The sequence below is a fragment of the Sminthopsis crassicaudata genome, chromosome 4, assembly GCF_048593235.1.
Source record: "Sminthopsis crassicaudata isolate SCR6 chromosome 4, ASM4859323v1, whole genome shotgun sequence".
Lineage (NCBI taxonomy): Eukaryota > Metazoa > Chordata > Mammalia > Dasyuromorphia > Dasyuridae > Sminthopsis > Sminthopsis crassicaudata.
This window is the reverse complement of record NC_133620.1, coordinates 15,205,931-15,233,088: the sequence shown is the minus strand read 5'-3', so window position 1 is coordinate 15,233,088 and position 27,158 is coordinate 15,205,931. Positions and strand designations below refer to the sequence as shown.

At 39.3% G+C, this 27,158-nt stretch overlaps 1 protein-coding gene across 2 annotated transcripts in view; it reads right to left on the bottom strand.

The window, feature by feature from the left end:
- The window catches only part of LOC141541558 (RNA polymerase-associated protein CTR9 homolog), a 101,790-nt gene that overhangs the window by 67,823 nt on the left and 6,809 nt on the right, over positions 1–27,158 (bottom strand). Inside the window, exons 2-4 of one of the 2 annotated variants that reach the window (XR_012481837.1) lie at positions 20,906–22,408; positions 3,957–4,114; positions 1,120–1,208 (exon numbers count right to left, since the gene is read on the bottom strand). The gene's annotated coding sequence lies outside the window, so the exon portion shown is untranslated. Of the gene's footprint in view, positions 1–1,044; positions 1,209–3,956; positions 4,115–20,905; positions 22,409–27,158 lie in introns of both variants that reach the window. The other variant, XM_074265781.1, reaches the window with a different exon arrangement.

Sequence of the window (27,158 nt, the reverse complement as noted above, 5' to 3'; positions counted from 1 at the left end):
ACACTCTCTCTTCCAAGAACTATACAGTTCAGTGACAGTCATCTCCTTTCTATTCTTCACACAAGATAATTTATGTATCTACAATACATGTGCTGAAATTTTCTTCCTCCTCATCTCCAGCTTCTGGCCTCCTGGCTTTCTCCAAATCTCACTTCCGCTTTATACCAGAGCCTTTCTTCTAAGACTATCTCCAATTTATCCTGTATATTTCCTATTCCTAGTTGTTTGCAGCCCCCCTCTTTCTGGGTGAGAAAAGCAAAATGTCTACACCAGATGACAGTCCTCCCAGGTGGCAAAGAGTGACCCCAGTGGCAGAGCAGACAGCAATATGTCCCAAAATATCCAAGAAAAAGGAGAAGCTTGAAGAAAATGTAATTAAGGATAAACATAAAAGGTTGACCATGAAAAGGACTACCTCTTATATAGAGAATAGAGAAAGGAGAAGAGACTAGGGAGATGGCAATATGGGTCCTGAAATGTAAAGTCAGAACAGGAAGCCCTGCTTTTTCTTATTAAAATATGAAAAAAAGTCCTTTGATGAAAAGGAATTGGGGGAAATTATGTGGAAGGCTTGCAGAGAGAAGAGAATAGAAATAGGAGAGTGTGAAATCCCAAGATCCTTGGAGATGTCTCAGAACAGAATGGGCTGCTAGAGAAGAACAGAGGAAATAAAGGCAAAATGACTGCTTGTTGGAGCTGTTCTCAAGGGGACCCCATCTCAGGCAGATGACATAGTTTCTATGGTGACCTCCAACTCTGGAATTACATGATATCATAGAATTTAGATCCGGGTCATCTAGCTCAAACCTCCTCATTTAGAAAGATCATGAAACTAAAGCTCCAATAAATGTTGCATCTTCCTAATCAAATGTAAACTCCTTGAGGGCAGGCGCTGTGTCACTTTATATTCATATCTTTAACACTTCGTCTGGTGCCTTGCCACATAAAAAATGTTTTCTAAATGTATATTAAATGGCTGATTGATTTTAAAATCTGGAGCCTCTGACTTCCAACCCAGAAGTCTTTTCACTGCGTCATGCTTACTGCTCTGTTTCAGGAAGAAGCTTTTTTGCTGACTTTTCATATGCCCAGAACCTCTTCTCTTTCTGTCGCACACACCTCAGGATGGTGATTTGTCATTCGAATTGGAAAAAAAAGAAAGAAGATTCATCGTGTCCTTCAGTATTCAATATGTCACTGTGGGGAACCTGGAAAAAATAAATAAGAGCATGGAAACTATCCCAAATACAGGAGGATTAGAGATACATTTATTTGGTGTGTATTATCCCCAGATTTCAAGTTAGCTGAGGTATAATTTAATCTATTACATGATTGTACAAAATTACAGTACCACATCAAAGAGACCATAGCCCTACACTCCTGTAAGGGACATTATAAAATGGTTTTCAAATACATAATGCAGTCTCTCAGGTGATTGAGACAGGGCTCCCATCACTGAAAATAATGCTCCACTCATACTCCCAAGATCAAAACAATGGGGCCATTATTGCAGAAACCCACTGAAATCCTGGGGCCATTTCTTCTGATTCACTCTTTTCTTATCAAAGCTTTCCTTCCTAAGACAGAAAAATAAAATTGAATCTTCATGAAATGAGAAGGGAATCTATCCCAAGGAACAAAAGGAGTGGTCTGAGGTGATAACAATCTCCTCAACCAATTAAACTGTTTTCCCTTCCGAGCATTCCAACACCCTTGTTTTTTCATTATGAGTGAAAATCAATCATGAAAAGACTAGAGTTGGAGGTTGGAATAGAAATCAAGAAATCCCCTCATTTTACAAAGGAGGAAACTGAGGCTCAGAGAGAAATTGGTCTTGCCCAAAATAATATAGGCGATAATTAGTGGCTCTCAGAACCCCATCATCACAATTTCCAGCTGTTACCAACTCCAGTCACTTATGTGTCATATATGTTAACATGTAGTAAACATGATCTCTACCCTCAAGGAACATAGTTCTGTGTCCCTACAATTGATTTAGAATCTGTGTCCCCACAATTTCTAGGGGGACATAAAACAAGTGAGTAAATATATAGGAGCAAAAGAACAACAAGAATAAGGAAAGGGACTGGGACTAAGATTTCATTAGTATAAAGATGCTCCTCTATTGATGCAAGTCAATACCTTTTCAGGGACAATTATTCCGAGAGAGTGACCATGGGATTGAAGTGAAGGGAATTGTCCAGGGTCACACAGCCAGTTAGAGATAGAACTTAAAGTCTTCCTGGTATCAAGTACAGCTCTCCATCTAATATGCTACATTGCCTCTAACTTAATAATATGTTCCTTATTCCTCTTCTCTGCCCTCCTCCATTGGATATCTCAATCTTTCTTTGACCAAACTTTCCATACACTTTGCATGCTGTCTCTCCCATTAAAATGTGAGCTCTTTGAGATTGTCTTTTGCTTTCCTTTATATCCCTAGTGTTTGGCACACTGTCTGACACATGGTAGGTGCTTAATGATTGTGGTTGCTACAACAATACAAAATGAATTTTCATGTATTACTCTTCACAGATTCTAGTACAGAACTTTGAACACAAGAGAAGCTCAATGAATATTGTTCACTTAATAGCTACTTAAATAAAGTGATTTTATGCTAAATAAAAAAAAAAAACCTACCACTCTGCTCATTGCACTGGGTACACTATGACTTATTTAAAGATTTCAGTGGATCTGTGAACTCCATGGTACCAGTCCTCCCTCCATCAGTGCAGATCACACCTAATTAATAATCTCTTCTTCATATTATCTCATGAAGGTCCTCTAGTCATTCACCATCATTTATATTAGAAGTATTATGGAAAATAAAAGACAGACATCACAGGTCTGGGTAAATATTGTCCTGATTTTCCAGAAAGGGGACAAAGTATTAGATTTGGAGAATACATGCCAGGGATATGACTCTAATTTCTGGGGGGAAAAAAGATATAGCACACATTATCAAATAGTGAGGGAACACTTAGAAAAGGAGCTATAAAGAACAAAACAGACCAGACTAGATTGTTTCTTTGTTCATGGGATTATTAAACATTTTAGGGCATTGGAAGAATGTTAAAGATGGTTTCAACAGATTTTGGCAAATGTTTGATAAAGCAGTTTACATAATTGTTATGGAAATGATGACAAAATATGAGCTAGATAGGACAGGTAGATGAATTTGGACATGTGTAACATATCCTAGAGTAGGAATAGCATTGGGGGGTTGCCATAACATGCAATGGCTTTACTTTCATCCTATCTTCTACAGAAATGACCAATATACCTTCTATAGGACCCATTGCATAACCCGACTTCTCCCATCCTATACTTGTGAACTTTGAAACTTTCCCTTTATCCTTCTGACCTTGGCAAATGAGTTACCTTCTCTGGTCATCATTTTCCTGGTTTGCAAAGTGAAAGAGAAGAGCAGCATGGTACAGTAGAAAAAACTCTGACTTTGGATATTTGTCTGTTAAATAAATTCTCCTATGGATGAAAATAATTCTCTGTTCAAAGTGGTTTGAGAATTACAATTCTCACTTAAATTCAGGCTCTGAAAAGTAAGGAAACTCTTTTGATTCCTTTAAGTCTCGACCAAAATCTTATCTTCTATTGGAAGTCTTCCCCAACCCGTCTTAATTCTAGAACCTTCCCTCTGCTAGCTATTTTGTATTTATTCTATTTGCACGTTGCTTTGTACATATCCATTTGCATATTGTATGGCAAAGGGATCATAAAGAATTTGAAATTTCATCTTCATTTTCATTGGCCACATTATCAGAGAAACATTAAGTACACTGAAGGAAACTAGAGAAAATGCAAGTATGTAGAAATATAGCCATTGTATAACTACATGGGTAAAAAAATAGCTTTTAAAGATCCTGCCAACCTGAAGCAGGGAGAAATGTCACCTACAGACTCTACACCCCCACCCCTACCCCCCCAAAAAAATTTACCTTCAGAACCCAGAAGAAGCTACAGCTTCATGAGCACTCTCTGAAGGAGAAAAAGAAGTTCAACTCCAGGATGCACAAGGCGTCCCTTTTTATTGTTGCATGTGCTTTCTGTCTCACCATCATTTTGCTGTAAATTTAAGCCCACTTTCACCAGAGACCTGTGTATGAGAGAAAAGAGTATAACCCCAGTTTAGGGAAAATGTGTTAATACCTGGGCACAAATTCAAATAGAATGCCTAAAAAAGGATAAAGTCGCATTTTTAAAAGTGTTAAAATGTAAAAAATCAAATGAGAACAGTAAATGGGAAAATGGGAGGGTTAGAACTACAAAAGAAAAAAATTAAAAGGGAAATATATTGGAATAAGATGTCCAATTCTAATCCCCAAAATAAACTCCTTAAAAATGTTGATGTACCAAATAGAAGCTAGTGATATTATGAGACAACAATAGATATTAAAAAAAAAAATCAGAATGAAGGAGGAAGAGGAGGAGGAGGAGGAGGAGAAAATTTAAGGAATCTCATAGAAAAAAAAAGTTTATTTAAATATAGATAGAGAATGTATTGTTGGTCAAGTTGTGAAATGATCTAATCATTCTGGAAAGCAATTCTGAATTATGCCCACAGGACAATAAAGCTATGGATGCCCTGTGATCCAGCAATTCCACCACTAAGTTTGTATCACAAAGGGATCATAAAAAAAGGAAAAATAATCTACATGTACAAAGGTATTTAGGGCAGCTATTTTATATTGTGATAAGAATTAGAAATTGCAGAAATGCCCATCATTTGTAGAATGGCTAAACAGGTTGTGGTAGATGCATGTAATGGAATACTATTGTGCTATAAGAAATCTACTGAACAGGTGGATTTCAGAAAAGCCTGAACTGATATGAACTGATGATAAGTGAATTAAGCAGAACCAAGAGAATGTTGTATACAGTAATAGCAACATTGTGAGAAGATCAGCACTTTTAATCTTCTCAGTATTGCAATGATCCAAGACAATTCCAAAAGATTCATGATAAAAAAAAATGCTATCCATATTCAGAGAAAGAACTATAGAGTCTGAATGCAGATCAAAGCATACAATTTGGGAGGGGGTGTTGCTTATACTTGTAGTTTTTCTCTTTTATTCTGTTTCTTCTTGCATAACATGATTAATGTGAAAATATATTTAATATGATTATACATGTGTAACTTGTATCAGATTTCTTACTGTCTTAGAGAGGAGAGAGGAGGAAAAGGAAGAAAACATTGAAACTTAAAATCTAATAAAAGTGAATAAAGAAAACTACCTTTACATGTAATTGAAAAAAATACTATTAGATAAAAAGCAAAAAAAAAAAAAAAAAACCTGAAAACACTCACATGAACTAATGTTGAGTGAAATGAGCAGAACTAGAAAAACATTGTACACAATAAAAGCAATATTTTGGATTGATCGACAATGATTGACTTAGCTCTTCTCAGCAATGTAACATTCCAAGACAATTCCAAAATATTTATGATGAAAAATGCTATCCACATCCAAAGAAAGAACTATACAGTCTGAATGCACATTAAAGCATACTATTTTCACCTTTTTTTTTGTTTTTCCCTTTTGTTCTGCTTCTTTCACAACATGACTAATGTGAAAATATTTTTAAATAGATTAAGAAGAGATTATTTAAGAAAAACTAATAAAGCATTATAACAAAAAACCCACTAGATATTATATTAAGAAATCTTAAAATAAAACTGTCCAGAATGCTCATAACCAAATAAGAAGAGTCAAAATAGAAAGAATCTATTAGTTACTTCCTGAAAAAAAAATGAACATTATAGCTAAAATCCGGAACTTTCAAGTCAAAGAAAATATATGCATTATAAACTACTTGGAAGGTAGTGGAGAAGCTTTCAAATACTGAGACACCACAGTGAAAATCAAACAAGATTTAACAACTTCAACTTAAAATACAGGAGATCTTGGATATGATACTCTGGATGACAAAAAAAACATAAAATAAAATAACAGCCAAGAATAATGTACCAAGCAAAACCAAACATAATCCTGGGGATCTTCAATGAAAGAGAACTTGTAACCATTCATGATGAAAGGATTGTATTTGTATAGAAATTCTGAAGTATAAATTCATAAGTCAAAAGACACAGAAAAAAAAAAACATGAGTGAACAATTATAAGAGAATGAAAAAAAAAAAAAGAATGATCCCTTTATATTTTAATATGAAAAGCAGATACATATGCCCCTTCAGAATCCTATTAACCCTATTAACACCAAGGATCATAGAGGTAATCTAAAAAGAAGATAGATTACCAATTACTTTGCCACTACACTCCTTTAAGGATCATAGGACCTTTCCACTTAAATTGGAGTTAAAATTTTCCAAATGTGTTGTTTCTCCATTAGAATGTGAGCTCTTTAAGAGCTGTTCTATTTGTATCCCCAGGCCTTAGCACAGTGGTTTCTACATAGAAAGCACTTAATAAATGTTTTTATTCATTCATTCCTTCAGGCAGACTGGTTAGAAAGTTATTCTAAATAAACTGAACTCCATGAATTGGAATGATGTTAGTGCAAATGGAAAAGAGAGGAAAGAGCTCCAAGAAAGTGAATCTGATTGCAAAAAAGAAAGAGTGTCATTACTTCATTAGTGTGTTTCTGCTTTCTGTTTCTTTGAAACCATATAAAAAGTGAATTTCTTCTGTAAATATATCTGAAACAATTTTTTTAGAATCTCAGTCTTTTAATTTATTCTAACATTAACTAAGGCACATAATAGAGAGCTATCCCTTAACCTGCCACCTAATTCCTCAATCTGGCATTTAAAAGCCTCCATAATCTCATCCTCAAATAGCTTTCCAGTCTTTCCCTATTATTTCTCTCTGTCTTCAGGTTTTGGAAGTCTAGGATAAAGAGGGCTTTCAGAAATAGCTGATGCTGCCTTTTTGGTTTAGCAGCTGCCTCTGCTAAACCTCTGTCCCATCCAGCTCAAGGCATATTTGTAAACTATAGCTTGAGCAGCAAGTCTATAACTAATTATCCATTGTTCCCTGGGATATTTGGGATCAGATTAGCTTCACTCTCCAAGGATCCTTAAAGGGGAAAAGAATTATATAATTAAGTAATATTTTCTTTTAACTAAAATCAATTCCTAAGGAGAAAATGATTCAAAAAACAGGAACCTGAAAGATAAGGACTTATGAATACACAGCTGGGGGAAGAGAAATCTATTTCCATCAAGGGATGGAGGAGTTTCCCTTCCTCTTTAACCTCCACTCCTCAGCACATATTTTTATACACAAGCAGAGGCTGAAGCTGGATGGAGATGAAAAATCCACAGGGTTAGCCGTAAGAGCAAGGACTTGAATTCTGAAGATGAGTTCAAGTCTTAGTTAAGACAAGAACTCAGGGAAGTTCTTTAACTCTCAGAACCACACAAATATTCATGCTATTTAATTTGTGAGGAAAATTATCTAAATTTTAAGGAATTTTTAAAATATGAACTTATATTGGGGGGCCATGTAAGTGATATTATTTGAAGGAAACTGAATGGCTCCCTTGGGCAAAAACATCTTCCTTACTTAATATGTCACAGTGCCTAAATTTCCACCATTAGAAAATAATTCCACTGAGTAAAGGCACATACATAGTGATTCCTAGATATTTGTCAAATAAACAAGCGGCGATTATTATGCAGATGTTCCCAAAGTACAAGAACCTCTCAATAACCAAATCCTTGCTTCAATGTGTCCAAGATTGGGATTTTGTCAGTGTGGACACTCCCCATGAAGGCAGTGTAGTACAGTGAAATAAGGGATGAATTTGGGAACAAGTAAGACAAGTCTGCTCTCAAAAGTTCACGTATTAATGGAGGAGATAACGCAAATAGGAAGATTTGGCTGCATGACAGATGGAGAAGTCCCACGGGCCTTAGAATGCAGCTTTAAACTAAAAAAGAAGGGGGAAGCATCTTGACAAAGGAAGCATCCTGAAGAGTAGCTATAATAGAGGAAGAATAGCAGCTGAGTCAAAAGACAAAAGAGGAGCCATCCACAAAAATCATGTGATGCTTATGCACAAATACACAAAAAATGGACCACAACAGAGGTTCTAATAGAGGTCTATTTGATCAAGTATCATTGAGATTTGATGGGATTGAAACCATGACTAGAACATGTAGAAGATCTAGATAATATTCAAAATGAACAGGTTAAATTAGATGAAGGATGTTTATTGTGAATTGAGGAAATCTAAGGACCAGAGACAGAGAGCATTATGGAGAGTATTTGGATGAGTATTGAAGGCCCCCTCCCAAAATGATGTCATCGAACTACACTCCTCGTGTGGCCAGCCTTGGAAGTGCAGCTCCCTGAACTTAGTGAGGGCTTCCAATGACAGCCATCATCACCCACCGGATCATGTCACTGTTCTTAGATGGTTAGAATGGCTCTCTGCCCTCATAGAGTTGGAGAATACAGAACCACTCTCTACTATGACAGAGAGTAGAGACATGTTTCTGGGACTCAGTTTTCTGACCTATAAAATGGGCTAGGTGATTTCCAAGGTCTTTTCCAGTTCTAAATCTAAGTAGGATTGTTTGAACAAATTCAGCAAATATTAACAGCCAGCAAATACCCAGAAACTGCTGGGGATTGGGGGAAGAGAGTGCAAAATTTCTCTAAATTCCTTCAGAAGGGATGAGGAAATGAATTTGAAAGCTGCTCAGCTTGACTTGGGAAGGAGAAGAAAGAAATGTGTCTGAAAAGCCAAGCCCAGGTTGAATGCATCATTCTTGGAGCACCAAACAAAATCCGCCTTTGTTCCTCAGTGAAACTTATCTGTGGAAGAGCTGCGATGCTTCCTGTGAAATACAACCGAGGAGCCGGGCTCAGGGAGGTCTGGCCCAGCCGGCCTTCCTTTGGTCCGACTGCAAGAAAGGGCACTTTGTGTCGGCCTGAAAGCGAGGCTCACTATTCTGTCCCAGGCTGACGTTGCCAAGTGGGCCAGAGGCCTGGGTGCCAAGGGATTGGGCCTATGTGCGCCAGGGTGAACCAGGCTCTGGGGGCGCTGGCGTGCGGCTGTGTCCGCCTAAGCCACATGGGTCTGGTCGAGAGTCTGGGTCCCCTTGAGGGTGTATCTCTGTAGGTGCAAAGTCAGTCCTTAATGCACCATTTTTCTTTCACTCCTTCATGCTTGTGCTTGGGTGGCTAGGTTTGTCTACACACACATAAACACACACACACACACACACACACACACACGCTTCTGTTTAGGACTGGTTTTGCATGTTTGTGTGTTTGAAGGTGAGGGATGTCCTTTACCTCCAGATGTGTGTATTTATGCAAATGTTGAATAATAATAAATGCTTCTTAATTCATTCATTCATATACAAGTGATGCTCACGTGTGTATCCTATCTGTGTGTCTCAGTATTTGTGTCCGATTCTGTGTGTGTGATCATGTATGTACCTGCACCTGCAAATATGCTTGTAGGCTTATTTTGTCCTTGAAAGATTGTGTCCTTGTGTGTGCATGCATGTTTGTGTATCTCTGTCACTATGTGTTTTATGTATGTGTCTTGGTGTGTGCATGCATGTTTCTGTTGTAACATGTTCATGTGTGTGCCCCGTGTGTACACGTATGTGTATGTTTTATATATGTTCTTGCATGTTCTGTTGAAATGTTTCTGTGTGTCTCTATGTACTTATGTATGTGCATATTTACATGTTTTACCATGTTTCTGTTTATCTCTGTGTACTTGAGTGTGCATATAGGATTGTGCATTAAATCCTATGAACCTGCAAACTTCATTAATGGAGGTCCAGAGACTGACCCAGTGAAGGTCATAAAAGTACTAAGAGTCACCTGAGTCAAAGGTCACCATGACATGGGACTTCTCAGGGAAAGCCTGAGGAAGGATACGACATTGGGAATAATTAATAATAATAATAATAACAATAGTAGCTAACATTTGTATTGTACTTTACCAATCAACAGCCACAGATGGAGGTGAGTCGTCCCAATTGGAGAGACCCTAAGCCCAAGTACAGACAGGGAATTCCAGAAACAGTTTTGCCCTAGGTTGGCTGGGGAACGGCCCCCATGGAAGGGGGGAGTGGGCCAGAAGCTTTCATGGGATTGGGACCTGATTATGAAGGATAATGAATGCCAAGCTGGGGTTTGCATTTCATTGATTAGGCACAGGGAACCCCAAAAGGTTTGGAAACAAGTACATACATAATCCTGATCAGAGCTTTGCTTGAAAAAAATTCACCTGGAAATGGTATTTTAGATGAATTAGAGGGAGCAAAGATTGCCTGAGTGGGTGTTCCAACAGTCCAAGTGGGAGCTAGTCACTCACACAGTTTAGAAAGCACTTCCTTCACTACTATCCCTATTAATCAATCAAGTATTTTTTTTAAGCACCTACTATGTGCCTAGAGTACCCGGAGCTCTAGCTGTTTAATTAATAAATGTTTATTGATTGATGATGGATGGATCGCCAGGTCCTGTGCTAAGTACAGTGATACACAGATTTTTGAGGAAGACAACAGTAGTACACATGTAAATATAAATGGGATATTGACAAAGTCATTTGGAAGGAACTGAGGAAAAACACTGGGTGGGGAACACAGGGGAGGATCAAAGGACTTCCATAGAGCAGGCTGCCCTTCAGCCCAGATTTGAATGATTCTAGAACGATTCTTAGAATGATCCCAGCCTTGGGGTTCTAAGAGAAGGAGGAAGTGTTCTGCAAAATATTTCTGCTTTCATCACCTGGAGAATTCTCTTCAACCAACCAGAAAACAATCTGGCTATGACTTAGCGAGGAAAGTCTTAGGAACTTAATTAACTGCTGCTGTTGTCGATGGTTTCAGATATATTAGGGGTTTGCTTAACAGAGATACCAAAGTGGTTTGTCATTTCCTTCTCCAGCTCATTTTACAGATGAGGAAACTGAGGCAAACAGTTAAATGACCTATCCAGGGTCACACAATTGGTGTTTGAAGCTGGAGTTGAACTTCTGATTCCAGGCTGGTGTTCTCTCCACTGGACCACCTGCATCCTTTGGGGTTAACTGAATAATAATAATAATAATAATAATAATAATAAGTGAATAAAGTGGAGGAGGAAATAGTAACCCACTCCAGTATCTTTGCAAGAAAACCTCACGGACAGTATTTGTGTGATACTGTCCATGGGGCCACAAGAGTCACACATGACACAACAAAGAGGAAAGTTACCTCCTCCTTTCCAGACTCCATCCGAGTATCTGCCTCTCTCTTGTGCAAGTTATCAATCAATCAATTATCCTCATTGTACAGAAAGTGAAATTGAGGCTTAGAGATGAGATGTTCACAACAACTGATTAAAAAAACAAACAAACAAACAAACAAAACAGGGATCTGAACTCCTATATTCTGACTGTGGTTCTACGGTCATTCTATGATGACCACAATCCTCAAAAATAAGGTGAGCTCAGGTTGCAAGGTCCTCACCTTTCCAGGTTAAATAATGTGAAATGGGATCCTCAGTCTCCTCCCTTTTCTCCTCCAAAGCCCAGTGACAAAGGTGACCCAAGATGAGCTGCCATTGTGTCTCTCAGCAGGGAAGCAGCAGAGAGCAGGTCATTCAAATTCAAATAAGGCAGCATGGGGCAGTGGGAGGCAAGAGCCCAGTTTTCCAGCCCTGCCTCTTACCAACTGTGCAATTTAAGGCATGAACTTTCATCTCTCTGGCTCTCAATTTCCCTCTCTGGAAAAGAAGGGATTAATTAATTAAGATTGCCTTCTAGTTCTAACATAAATGTTCTATGTTCCAAGATCCAGTCTAGTTAGAACCTTCCATTCTGAGTTTCCCTCCATCTCAACAGTGCATTTTCTGGATCTAACACATTCTATGTTCTAAGATTCTCTCCAGCTCTAAAAGGTTCTGTGTTTAGTCATTCTTTCCATGGTCAATGTTCTAATATCTTTTGTTCTAAGATAACTTCTGGGAAGGGGAGGGGGTATGGGGTAGGGTGCTCTAAAATATGAGTTCTTGACCCCGGGTCTATGAACTTGTGTTGTTCTTTTTAAAATATTTTGCTACCTATATTTCAAATTACCCAGTTGCCTTTGTAACAGTATGCATTTTATTTTTAGAGGCATCTAAGTGATGTACTAGATCAAAGTCTTAAATTCAAAGCTTTCTCAGCTACATATTTATCAAATTATGGAGAGCCAGATTTTAAGCTGGTTTCAGTAAAAAAAAAAAATTCCCCATACTTAGAATTGTCCTGAGCCTCAGTATCTACATCTGTAAAATGGGGATAAAAATAGCACCTTAATATATCACATAAAGGTTAGCTATTGTTATTATTGACCTTAAAGCTTTATTCTGAAGCTTTACAAGTCTGGCAAAGGGATCTATCACACACACAAATACACTCATGCAAAGTGAAGAATCTCTGTTCTATAGACTGTTTCAGGTCTAATATCCAATATTCTCTCATTTTAGATTCTATTATTCTAGATTCAAAGATTCCTTCTAACTCTGATGACATGACCATGTTCTATGGTTGGCACACAGTAAGCACTTAATAAATGCTTGTTGATGTGGCTACAATTGCCTTTGTTTTTAGTCCCTTTTCAGCTCTAAAACGCACTATTCAAAGATCTAACCTTCCATGTTCTTTCATTATGAGATCATCAGTGTTTGTCTACTCTAAGAGAACAGACTCGATGCATAACCAATTGAGATATTGCCCTGTAGGCTCATGGGGTACCAAGTCAACTCATACAGCTGGGTCCAGTCATGAATCAAACGTAAGAAAAATTGGCGTTTCAGTGTCCAAGAGCCTCGGTGCAAAAACAGGACCGTTCCCCCTGGTCATGAGTTTCTTTCTGATTAAAATTAAATATGAGATCTTCTTTGTGAATTCTGCTTGGGGTCCCAGAAGGCAAAAGGACACACTAGAAGTCCTCTACCCAGAGAAAGACACTCAATAAGTGCTTGTTAACTCACTGCCTCATTGAACAAGCCTGTTTCAAGGGACATCATTTTCTCTCCCCTACTCTGGGAAGGTGGAACCATAGAAAGCTGATTTGTGAATGGGGAAGAAGAAACAGCCTTCAAGACACAGAGAACCAGGCAGAAGACCATCTCATCCCTCACAAAGTACTTAAATGGCTCCCACAAGGCATTATGTTGCTTGGGGGTCCTTGGGTGGCAAATCTTAAAATGATTTTGCTACCTTGCTTAAAGCTCCTTCCCTCCCCAGGCTACTGAGTCCCCCAAACCCAATCAACAGACAGGATTTTGCAGGTGGAATCTTTACCATCACACAAAGGATTAAATGATATAAAGGACTCAAGATCCCGTTGTGCTTGTCTATTAATTGTTTTTTAAATAGATTCAGTAGATCAAAATGCCATTCTAAGGCTATCCTCCAATAAGATGTCTGCCAGAAATACATCAAAATCACACAGGATCCCTTGAACTATAACAAAAATAATTAACTTTCTTCATTGACCTTCTGATTGTAAATAGCTGTAGAGAGATAAAACAAGAAGACTTATACTCCTCACATGGGAAGCATTTTGGAATGGAAGATGGGGAGGTTCAGTCCTATAAGAACAGTGAGTGTTGACAAATAAAGAGCTGGAATCATGAGTCCAATTTCTGCCTCTGACCTTGGGAAAGTTGCCCTCTGTTTCCTCATCTGTAAAATGAGCTGGAGCAAGAAATGGCAAATGTTAGAGAAAAAGACCTTCCAGAATTTACTGTGAAACTTCTTTGAAGAAATCAATGCAATTCAAGAAACATTAATTAAATTGGTCCTAAGAACAATAGGAGATGCTGAGATAATTTTTTTTTTAAAAAAAGGAAATTATCCCTGTTCTCTGGAGCTTTCTTTCTAGCATGGGGATATGAATAGGAAGTTTTTCAGTGAAGAAATTAAAAACAATTTATAGTCAAATAAAGAAAAATGCTCTAAATGATTATTGATTAAAGAAATGCAAATTAAAATAATCTTGTGATATCGTTAAATCAGCCCAAATTATTGAAGGGGAAAGCAACAAATGTTGGAAAAGATATGGAAAAATTGGGACATTAATTTATTGTGGGTGAAATCATGAACTAATGTGGGAATACGAATAACAATTGCACATGATGAGAAGGTACAGGTGGATTATGGTCAGCACACATGTGAATTTTAACCACACCAATGCAATCCACAATCCATTCATTTTAAATTTGCCACTTCATAGGAATCTCTCTTGCATTTCGTTTATGGATGACTCACTCTTCCAATCCATATCCCATTGATTTGTCTCCAGATGGGAGTTACGAATCTTTAAAAATACCCTCAACATCATATAAGCAAATAAATCTGCCAAAGAACTAGAAATCAGAATGATGTCTTAAAATAAAACTTGCTTTGGGGAAATATTGTAAAGGAAAGACCAAGTTGTTTTTCATCAGAGTCTATTATTTTTTTAGCCTAGGGAAAATGATCCTACCATTAGCAAGCATGTGAATAAATGAATGAAAATCCAATAATTTGAGCAGAAAAGGTGAATAATGTATAAGTTGATGGAATGAAGTTGACATTCTTTCAGACACTGCTTGTGTCCATAGGTACCAAAAAGCATGTAATTATATAGTAATTATCAGAGACTTACCTTGGGTGATCCAGTTATCTCTCCTGGAAATTGTGTATTAGTCATTCCAGGAGCTGTTATAAATCTTTTCAACTGAATGGAATTACCATGATTTAGCAAACCATTGGCATCTTTAGATGGGAAAAGAACTATGTAAGGTTGAAATGAGAACATTAATATAAATATATATTGGTGTGTATTTGCAATGAAGATAGAGCCTATCTATGACTGTTATGTATATTTATGTTTGTGTGAATGTGGATTTATTTTCTAATAATAAAAATTCAAATTGATTTTTTTCCTTCACCAAAAGTTTTTAAAGTGCTCTTATTCAATGTAACTTAGCCACAATGTCCAATGACCACATTAAGAAGTTTAAAACTAGAAGGAATAAAGTTTACTGTAGATGATTTCCTCTATAATTTCTCTTATCACAAGTCTTAAATGTATCGGGAAATGAAAGTAAATACAAAACTAGATATGCTCCTCTTAGAGTTATACCTTAATAATTATATAAATTATTTAAATTTTATTTCAATTAAAGTAAATTAATTAATTTAAATAATTTAAAAAAACAAAAATAATTAATTACAGAAAGCTGGGACTTGAACAATCACACTAAGTTCCAAATATGTTCAGGTATTTCACTTCTATCCAACTCTTTGTGACCCCATTTGGGGTTTTCTTGGTAGAGATAGTGGAGTGGTTCTTCTCCAGCTCATTTTATACATGAGAAAACTGAGACAAATGGGTTAAATAACTTGCTTAGCTAGTCAGTGTCTGAGGCTGGATTTGAACTCAGGTTTTTTTTTTTTTTCTGACATCAGCCCTGGCACTCTAACCATTGAGATATCGAGCTGCCTTCCTGATGGTACGTACACCTGTATTTTTTTTAATTTTTTTTAATTATAGCTTTTTATTTACCAGATATATGCATGGGTAATTTTACAACACTGACAATTGCCAAACCTTTTGTTCCAATTTTTCCCCTCCTTCCCCCCACCTCCTTCCTTAGACGTCAGGTTGATCAATACATATTAAATATGGTACACCTGTATTAATAAACCAAGATCTTATATCTATCCTCTGTTCTCATCTATGTTCATTTTCATCAGTGTAGAATGTAAATTTCTTTCCAGCACAGGAAACTAATTCATTTTTGTCGTTTTATACCCCGGTGCCCAAACAAATCTAAAACTGAGCTCATTATCTTTCCCCAAACTCTCACTCCATTAGAATTTCCCTATTGATGGTGAGATCATCATTGGACTTCCAATCTCCCAGGGCATCAACTTTACTGTCATCCTTTTATCCTCATTCACACTCTCCTTCCCCCCCAACCCCTGCGGATCCATTCAGTTGCTAAATCTTGTTTTTTTTTCTTTACTGTCTCTCTATCTTTCTCTTGTGTGTGTGTCTCTCTGTGTCTCTGTCTCTGTCTCTAAGACTTCCTAACTCTCTGTTTCTCTCAATGTCTCTGTCTCTGTCTCTCTTGTGTCTGTCTCTTTCTTATCTCTCTCTCTCTCTCTCTCTCTCTCTCTCTCTCTCTCTCTCTCTCTCTCTCTCTCTCTCTCTCTCTCTCTCTCTCTCTGTATTTCTTTCTCTGTCTGTCTCTTTCTTTCTCAGCCCCTCCACTGCACTCATATAGCCACTCCCCTTCTTCTGCAAGCCCTCATCCTTGTTCATCCTGCCCATGTCAATGGCCTACAAATTGGTCTTCCTAACCCAAGTCTCTCCCTGCTCCACAAAGGGGACAGAATGTTTTTTTTTTTCTAAAACACAGTCCCTTTTACCAGATAAATCCCCCATTACTTTATACTAGCTTCAAAAAATGCCTGATTAATTTAAAATTCAGTTAAATTGACATTTAAATATCTGTACAACCGGCCTCTTCCTACCTTTTCCATCTCCCCTTCTTCCACTTGGTGACAGCTGTACTGGCCTGTTCATCATTCCACACCCAAGACACCTCGTCTCCCATTTCCATGCCTTTGCTTTGGCAGTTCCTCAAGCCTGACCGGCCTCCCCCTTCCCCTTCATCTAGTGGAATCCTTGGCTTTCTTTTGTAAGCTTCAGCTCAAGTTCTGCCTTCTACATGAAGCCTTTTTTGACCACCACCCCCCACTGTTAGTATAATCCTCCCAAATTACTTTCCTTTAGAGCACTACTAGCACCTGCCCTTGGGCAGAATAGAAAGAATAGACTTTAACAATTTAGCCAGAATCATTCATTAAGGTCCAAAGTAATTGGACTAGAAGTGAGGTCTCAGAATCATCAAATCTGAGAGTTGGAAGAGATCTCAGTAGCTATCTCATTTACTGTTCAGTATTTCAGTCATGTCTGACTCTGTGAGCCCATTTGAGATTTTCTTGCAGGGACACTGGGCTGATTTCCCATTTCCTTCTTCAGTTTGTTTTACAGATAGGGAAACTGAGGTAAACAAGGTTAAATGACTTATCTAGGGTCACTTAACTAGTAAGTGGCTGAATCCAGAATTAAATTCAGGAAGCTATGCCTTCCTGATTGCAAGCTTGGCTTCCCCATCTAATCTACTCAAAAGGAATCCCTGCTATAACATATCTGAGAAGGGGTTATAGATGCCATAGGTCACAGCTTTTGAGCTAAAGGAGCCCGGAGATCACTAAACTCAACCCTCCTTATGATACTGGGCATTTGTAAGAGATGGATATTTCTTCTCCAAGCCCCAATGAGGAGACCGAGGGTCTAGGAGGTATGTGTCAGTTGGATACTTAGTCTCTAATCCTCAGCCAGATAGATGGTTTCCCAGCTCCCCGCCCAAGCTCTGGATGTATAAGCCTATGATGATTTAACTAAACCAGGAGTTTATAACCTTTATTGCCTCAAGGACCCATGTGGCAGCCTGAGAAGTCAATGGGACTCTTCTCAGAATCATATTTTTAAATTTATAAGTAGCTGCCTCCAGTTGTTAGCAAAAATAATTCTCTTTTGATGCAAGTTCATGGGATCCCTAAAATATATCCACAGACCCCCCCAGCTTCAGAACCCATGAACTAAATAATCTCTTGCCTTCCCTGACATCTCCAGAATCTAATCTCCAATGAACTGAATTGCAAAGACATTTCTCCACAAGGTTCACCCAATGTGGGTCTCGACATTTGAGCCCGTCTCTTTTGTCTAATTCACTGCCTAGGCTGCTCTGCGGGGCTTTGCCTTGCCCACAGCAGCTGGAGAGGGCACTCCGCCCTCCATCCTGAGCCCCGGACCCTTTCTGGGGGTGCTGCCAAAGGTGGTTTTGTCTCACTCCAGGGGCAGGACTGAAGAGCCATAAAAGGTCACCCTTCAGCAGACAGACAGATGTTCCTAGTGGTGTGTAGCCCTAAAACTGAGGTTCTCACACAGAGCTTGGGGCAAGACTGGCAGGACGGACCAAAAATAGCAGTATTGTCCCTCTTCCCTTCCATTTCCCCTGCATGGGAGGAGGGGGGCGTAGGAGACCCTCAGAGCACCTACCCAGAAGTCATAGCCCAAAATCAGGGGGAGGTGAAAGGACAAGCAGAATGCAGATTACTTCTCCCCATGGTGGAGGGTGATAAGAGCACCGAGTCAAGTTTCCCATGGAGGTGCTGGTCCACTGGACTCCCAGACACAGAGCCAAGGTTAAGGCTTGAATAAGCTTCCCTGGCCTTTTGTCTGAGGTTCATCCAGCCAGGTGCCAGCTCTGGGACAGGCTGAGGCTAACTGGACCCTACCCATCACCCCTCATTCCCCACTAAGCCCAGGGCTCCCGTGCCATTCACACTGTGTTGGCTGCCAATGGAGTGTGACATTGGACATAAGGAAAGCAGAGGTAGTTTTTTTTTTTCCTTTCTTTTAAAGGCACAGTAAGGAAGGAAGAAAAAAATCCACATGGCACAACTGAAATTAAATAAATGATGAAGAAGAAAAAAAATCCCCAATACTGAAGGAAGCCTTTGAAAGATTTTTTTTTATAATGTCCTCAACAAAGAAAGAGCGTGGTTTAGTGGAGAAAGCACGGGGCACGACGGGACAGGAAAATCTGAGCACAAATCCAAGCTCAGACACTAGCCTCAGTTGTCTAGTAATAACAGCAACAGCAATAATAATATCTATTTAATGCTTCATGGTTGAAGTGTTTTTTTAAATATTAACTTATTTCATCCTCACAATAACTCTGAGATTGGTGATCATATTGTCCCCATTTTCCACAAGAAGAAACTGAGGAAGATAACGGTTAAGTGACTTAACCACAAGCAGATATTGTGTCTGATCCAAGGCTCTATCCATTGCCCTGTCTGCCTTCCTCTCTGAACTCCAGGTTCCTCCTCTACAAAATGGATATGAGGGAGAACTATAATGACTATAATGACCTCAGAAAAGTCCCTGCGATTCTGAGACAGTGCAGGACAATTGCAAAGGCCCCAAATTTGGGGTTTAAATTTTGTTTGCTTGTTGATTCATCATTTCCTCATCTGTAAAATGGGTGAATTGGACTTCACAATGTCTGACACTTAGATTGGAGAGATGACTACAGTATGCATCGTAACCCAAAGGTGTCCCATGAAGATGTGTTTAATCATCACAGGCTTTCAGAGTGATGTCCCCAGTGGACTATTTCATCCATACTCTCGATACAGAGTCATAATGTGCCTTTTAACAAATGAGGAAACTGAGGCTCAGAAAGAAATGACTTGCCCAAATTAGAGAACAAGGCAGGATTTGAATGCACATCCTCTTATCTCTAACTCTAGTGGTCTTCCCATAATGCTCTTGAATGTGGGGAAGATCTATTTTCATTTTATTTTCTTAATCAGGTATATTATGGAAGAAATGCTAAGGATCTCAATGCTCCAGTGGATAGAACTTTGGGTTTGGACTTGGAAGGACCTGAGTTCAAACTCAGCATCATTTGTTTACTATGTGTGTGACCCTAAGCAAGTTCTTAATCTCTGGTTGCCTCAGTTTCCTCATCTATAAAATGGAGATAATAATATCACCTTTCTCCTGAGGTTGTTGTGAGGAGTCAATGAGTTAACATATGTAAATTGTTTGGCAATATATTTATTTATTTCCCTGCATTTCTAGTGAATATATTAATTTTATTACTTATTATTTAATTAAATATAATCTATTATTTAATATTTATGTATGTTGTATACATGTATATGTCATGTGTGTAGTATATTACAAAAACATATATGTATTTAACATTTACATGTATATTATAGCTACTGTTATCTGTATATAAACATATATTTAATTGTATATATCTGTATATGTATAACTTATATATATATATGTATATGTATATATACATGTACATAACATAGTGGATATAAATGCTTATTTCCTTCCCTAAGCACCCCCTAAAAGGGCTCCTCTTTCCTTGATCCCTCATTATCATCCCTTTGAAACTCTGTTAGCAGCCAATGTGCCCCGAACAAGAGTCAATCTCCTGTTCTACCTTAGAGATACTTCTCCTCGCCCCCACCCCCGCCATGTTTCTAATAGAATCTGACCATGTTAACCCTCAATGTGATGTGGAAACAAAACTGCACATCAGTCCCAGAGGAAGCCCCTGGGAACATGCTACATTCCCACAGGATATGACTTCTCAAAGATAGGAACTGTTCTGTAATTTTGCTTTGTTTTCTTTGTCTTGGGATCCTTAGCATCTAGCACAGTGTCTGGCACACAGTAGGTGCTTAGTACACGTCTGTTTAATTCTTTGTATGTTGTGTTCCCCAAAAATATTGAACTCTTTGAGAGAACAGATTTTCTTTTGTCTAACTTTGTGTTCCCAATGCTTGGTCCAGATCCTGATGTATAATAGGTGCTTAATAAATGTTTACCTGACTAATTGCACTGTAACTTCCCACAGTCACAGAATGTAAAGATACTCAGCTACCGTGTAGTTCGGCCCCTTCATTTTACAGAAGGGGAAACTGAGACTTATAAGGATCATGTGACTTCATTAAAATACTATAGCACAAAAGTTTCAGAGTACCTGAAGCAAAAATAGGAGCAAGAGCCATAGAGATGTAGAGGACCTCCCATTAGTAAAGAAAAATCTTGCCCTTCCAAGGAAGACATGTAATTTTATACACTTATCCCCTCAGTGCCCTGGGTAAAAGTCCACTTCACCCCGTGCCAGTTCCATAAATCCTGGTTCTATAAGTCAGGCTCTTTGCCTTATACTACACTACTTTTCCAGCTCAGCTCTGTATTTTTTGTTTTTATAACAAATCCTTGGGAATCAACTGGCATTTAGATAATATCAAAAAACTAAAAGCCTCTTACCTGCCTGTGAGGACTGATTGATATTCTTTCTTCAAGTGCTCTTCAATCCCTCAACTCAAAGGGAAAGGCATCAGTCCTTGGGTTCTTTGCTGATGAGCATCCATTCAACAAATCTCTACCATGGGGTTCCACCGGGGGAGAACATGAAGACTGATAAAGCATCAGTCCTCTCTTCTGGGAGATTAGAGTCCAATGGATAATTTCCAAATTACAGAATACCGATTTAGAGCTGGAAGCAACTGCAGAGGCCATTATTTCCATTCTATTACATAATTGTACATTATCATTATTTACCATCACCATCACTTCAGAGAGGAAGCCAATGGAAATTAAATGACTTGACTGGATCAGTTTGGGTCAGAGTGATCTCATGGACTGAGTTCAATATCCTCATTTTACAGATGAGCAAACTGAGGGCACAGAGATATTCACTTATGTCCTCTGACTCCAAACATTCGATCAAATACATTCAGTTGTACTTGGGTATCTGTACAGGGGCTCCCGCCGCATTGTCCTTAATGTCCATCATTAAAAGCTGTCAGTTTTCTTAGTATAGGAATATATCCTTCTTGCCATTTCTCCCCATCCCCACAAATAGCAGCCTGAAGATATCAGAGAGCTCGATTAGAAAGAAATCGGCCAATATCGAGCCTCCCACCTCATAGATTATAAATGTACTTTATAAACCCCACGAAGGCTGCAATTAAATTTACAAGTGGCCTTGCCCATAACTTCAACAAAAGCTAGCTGGACGTGAGTACGTGTGTGTGTGTGAGTGTGTGTTTTGTGTGTGTGTGTGTGTGTGTGTGTTAAAGTCATGTTCTGGGATGATTATAGCTCCCCTGCTGCTTGGGAAAGATAGTTTCACTTGTAACACTAATAAGTTAAGCAGGAGAGATGCCTGGCCTGGTGAATGGAATGCACTTCACTGCACATCTTGGCTCGGTTGGAAATCGGAAACAGATGGTCCTTGCGGCTGGCTTCCCACTCGAGCTCACTCGGTGCCAGCCCGTGGTCTTCGGCGGGTTGCTGCTGGCACTCTGTGACTTGAACATAGTAGGACAGTGGCAAAAGAAATCAAATCTTTTCCATTGAGCAGCAAGCCGAAATGAAATTGGACAGATCTGACATTCTATCCTCGACAATGAGTTAGAATATATTAACCTTTTCATTTTTTTTAACCGCCTCACTCACATAAGTGATGAATACGCTTATCATAAAGTTAAAAGGAAGGTTCTTCTCGAGACAAAGAGATGGAGAGGTTGTGGTGACAGTTTATCGTCCCGGGTTCAGATCCTGGCTATCTGTTTCTTTGGCCGAGCCAGGTTCCTCTCACAGGACTCAGCTTTTCTTGATACACAAGGAGGGGAATTGACTAAATGACCTCCAGTTCAAAATCCATGTTATGGTTCCAGGTCATGCTCCCAGAAGAGATGAATTTCCCTCAGAGGGGAAAAGAAAATCAAGGAGAGGTGTACATGGTGAAAGAAGTTGAGATGTGACCTAGAAGAAATGAGTTCAAATCCTTTAGCATGATCCTGAATAAATCACCTAACTCTGCTCAGCATCAGTAAAAAGTGGATAACAAAGTTAAGGATCATATAAAAAGTTCTTTTCAGACCATAAATGATAGCAATCATCATCATCATCATTATTAGTCAGACAAACAGGGTCTGCATTCTGGCTCTGACACCGTCACCCTGTGTGATCTTAGGCAAGCAAATTAGCCTCTCTGGACATTGGTTTCTTCAACTGTAACCCCAGAGGTGGAATCAGGTAACTTGTCATGGTCTCTTTCAGTTATAAGTCTATGTTATTATGCTAACACAAACCATTTGTAAATGGAGTGACCTACTGGGGTAGCTAGGTGGCTCAGTGAATAGAACAGTAGTCTTGGGGTCGGGAGGACCTGAATTCAAATCCAGCCTCAGACACTTACTAGCTGTATGTTCCTGGGCAAGTCCCTTCACCCTGATTGTCTTGGTGGGGGCTAAAGGGGAGGCTAGAAACCTATTAAGAAATCTCCCATAAAGTAAAAGCTGCCCTTGCCATGTCCTGCCAATTGGTTTATATTTAAATATTAAAAAAAAATCAGAGTTTACTTTGGAAAAAACACCAGTAGCAAAATCAAGGGAAACTGGCCATGTGTCAGGAGAGCTGAGGGGGAGGTCAAAGGGAACTGATGACTCCATCGTTCCAGGGTGACTGATCTCCCCTGGCCAGGATGGCAGCAGCCAGTGAAACCCCAGCCTCCTTCTCCTGTAGTCCCTCATCCTTTGGAGCTCCTGGTGAAGGAAGTCCGCAGGAGGCAAGAGGCACTGCATGGTGCAGGAGTTCAAAGCGTCCCTCGGTCCTCCACATTTCTTTGTCTTCTCCTCTGAGGCTTCTGGGCCAGCTGCCCCACCCCAAATGCATTTGTGAAAGTTTATTCCCAAGAGTGCAGCAGGGAAAGCAGAGAACCTCAGGAGATCCTCACAGACTTCCAAAAACATCTAGTCCAATCTAGTCCAAAACCATCTAGTCGCTGCCCCTCCAAATTAAGAGTCCCAATGCAATCCTGCCAAGTAGGTTCCCACCTTTTTTTGAAAATCTCCAGAGAGGGAGAAGCAACCACCTCCTGACCATATTCTACTTTAGAAAAAAATTTAGAAAAAAATTCAATCCTAAAGAAGCTTTCCCTGATAATATGACTCAGTTTACCTTTTGTGACTTCCACCCTTTATGTCTGGTTCTGTCCTCTGGGTCCAAGCAGAAACAGATCTAATCCCTCTTCCAAGTCAAGTCAAGGCAAAGAACATTTATTAAGCACCTACTATTTGCCAAGCACTGTGCTAAGCGCTGGAGATATGAGGAAAGGCCCCAAACAGCCCCTGTCCCTTAGGAGTTCATAATGTAATGAGGAAGACAACATGTAAACTGTCATGTTCCTGAAAGATACGTGGAAGCTTCCAAATATTTGAAAAGCACTTTTCCAGCCCTGATTTGCAATTACCCAGTTCCAAGTCCTTCACCACCTGGTTGCCCTCCCTGGATGCCCTAAAAATACAGTTTCTATAAGTAAAAGTGATCTTGCAATGGTCCGACTAAGGCACAAGGCAGACAGACCATTACTGCCTCTCCCCGTACTCCATCCCCAATTTAATTCATTTAGAATTTCCCGGCAGGATTAAAGCTAAGGAATATGGGGTATTAGGAGAATAACATCCTGTTCATAAACAGAGCCGGTATTTTTTTTGTAGCAGAAATAAAATAAGCACACTTGAAAGCCAGAATTGGAGAGATTTCCGATTTCAGTTCTAGGAAATCCATGATTGTGAATTTCCAACTTCCAGGTTCATGAATGGGAAACCATTTACCTAATCTTTGCTGACTCCTCATGTCTTGGAGCTGCCCTACTGAAAGTAAATAATTAATTAATTAGAAACAAACAAAGACCAGACAATTAATCTTACTTTCTTCAGTACTGCTGAAATCCAAGATTTTGTCAGCATGAGCATTATGACATATGGACTGTAACCAGACTCTTGAAAGTCAGGAAAACTGGACTTCTTCCGACGTATTAGCTGTGTGACTTTGGTCAAGTGATTCAACTTCTCTGGTCTTGTCTTTCCTTCTCAGGAAAATAAGGATAAGGATAATATGTGCATCACAGGGTGTTTGCAAGGCTCCCCAGGGAGTTAATAAACCTTAAATGCTGTAGAAATCTCAGTGACAACACAGATCACAATCCCCTTTACATCTTAATAAATAGTCTTAGCACGGTGGCCAAAAGGAGCATCCCCTGTGACCAATTGGATAATGAACTGAGTGGTTCCTCAGAAGACAGACCCCCACGCAATCACTCACCAAGAAGCCTTTCCAGCTTACACCCTGATGCTCTCCGAGCTCTCTGAACACAAAGCCTCTTTCTCTTTTGCCTAGAAGGTCCCCAAGATAACAATTGCTTTGTAGTGCTGTAAAGTTCTCAATGTATTTGCATGTATTGCCACACCGGACCCTTACAGCAACCCAATGTGCTATTATGATCTCATCTTACATTTGAGGGAATTGAGGCTAGGAAAAATTAAGTCGCTTGCCCAGGCTTACACAGCTACTAGAACTCAGGCCTTAACTTCAATTCCAGCCTCCTATCCACTGCACCGCCTCACTACCTGAACACAGGAAGAATTTAACAAATGCTTGTGGATGGATTGATTGATGATTGATGGGTAAGGAGCTCCAGAGCTTTTGATCCCTTTGCATCATTTTCAAGAAGCCGGGGTCTCAGTGACTAATCTGAGGATGGGTTCAGGAACCAATGTGGTGCCATGGCCCTTTCTTATTTTCCCCATCTTCTTACACCTTCCTCCCCTCCCCTGACTCTATGATCTAGCAAGACTGGCCTCCTGGAAGTTTGTCAAACATGGCACTCCATCTCCAAACCCCAAGTACTTTTATTGACTGTCTCCCATATTGGGAATGCTCTCCGGCTTCATCTCCACCTCTTGGCTTCTCTTCAAGTCACAGCTAAAGCCTCAACTTCTGTAAGATGTCTCTCCTAGTTTTTGGTGACCTATCCACAATTAGTCCTGTTTATATCTTGTTTATAGCGCCACTGAGGGCACCACAACGCACAAAACACAAGACTGAGAATCAGGAAAACTCAGCTTCCTGAGTTCAAATCTAACTTCAGACTTACTAGCTATGTAATCTTGGTCAAGTCATTTAACCTGTTTGCCTCAGTCATCTCCTCTGTAAAATGAGCTGGAGAAGGAAAAGGCAAACCACTCCAGGATCTTTGCCAAGAAAATCCCAAATGGAATCAAAGAGACTTGAACGCAACTGAAATTACCGAACTATATCTTGTTTGTACAAAGTTGTTTGCATGTTGATTCTCCCACTGGACCACTTAAAGAAGGAGCTGTCCCTTTGTTTCCCCTCCTTTCTTCTCCCCTTACCTTCCTTGCCTTTCTTTCCTATAACACTTTCTTTTTCCTCTTTTTCTTACCTGTTGTGTTTTTTTTTTTCAATTCCCATTGCTTAACGCAGTACCTGGCACACAATAAGCAGATTAATAAATTCTAATTGACTGGCTGACTGACTATTGGATTTTGTATCAGAAAACTTGAGTTCAAATTCTAATTGTTGTACACAGGTAGGCTAAAAGAGAGCACTATAATATAGACAAGATTATAAATCCACAGCATTTCAGTTGGATGAGCCATTATTTCCTTGTGACCTTAGGTAGATCACTTCACTTAAGTTTCCTCATTTACAAAATGAGGGCTGTGGATCCGAAGATGTTCAGATCACTTCTCTGATCCTGGGATTTACTCTAAGCAATTACATTAATTTCTTGACTCTCAGAGCAGTGGATCCTCCTTAGAAAGTTTCCCAGCGGTTCTGATCCTAAAGCTTCCTGGAGAAAAAAATATTCTGCATTTCACAATTTGCTTCTTTTCTTCCCTCCCCAAAAAGAACACCCAGAAAACCAAATCCAGGTCATCCTTAAATGAGGCTTCGGAGCTCCAAGTTTACTAAATGCATGAACTCCTCTAAACATCCCTGTAGTGGGATGAGACCTACTACCGATGTTTTGATATTGTCATTCTGGTCATTATTCAGGCATTCTTCAGTCATGTTCCACTCTTTGTGATTTCTCTTTTGGGGGACAAGAGTCTCTTGGCAAAGATTCCAAAAGGGCTTGCCGGTTCCTTTTCTGCCCGTTCATTGACAGATGGGGAAACTGAGGCAAACAGGGTGAGGTGATTTATCCAGGATCACACATCTAATAAGTGTCTAAAGTTAGAATTGATCTCAGACTTACTGATTTCAGACCCAAAACTTTATCCACTGCACCACCCAGCTGCTCACCTGCTGATGATTTATTGATAAAGACCAGAGAAGGAAAGGAGTTTGCTAAGATCACACAGCTCATGAGCAGACAAGTCTGCATCAGCACAAAGGACTCCTCACTATCCACCATTCTTTCCACTAGAGGCCATCACCTCTCCCTTATATCAAGTAGCAGACTTGGCCAAAGGACATCTTGGGCTGCCACCCTGAAGCCATTCAGTTTCTCCTGCCTCAGTTTCCTCGTCTGTAAACTTTAAATAATGCTGTCTGTAGCATTTATGTCCTGAGGTTATTGGGAGGCCCTAATGAGAGGATGTATGTAAATAGCTCCACAAACTTTAGGGTGCCATGTCAAAGCCTGCCCTTAATGATTAACGTTAATGATTTTAAACTGGTGACAGATTGTGTCTGGAAATTT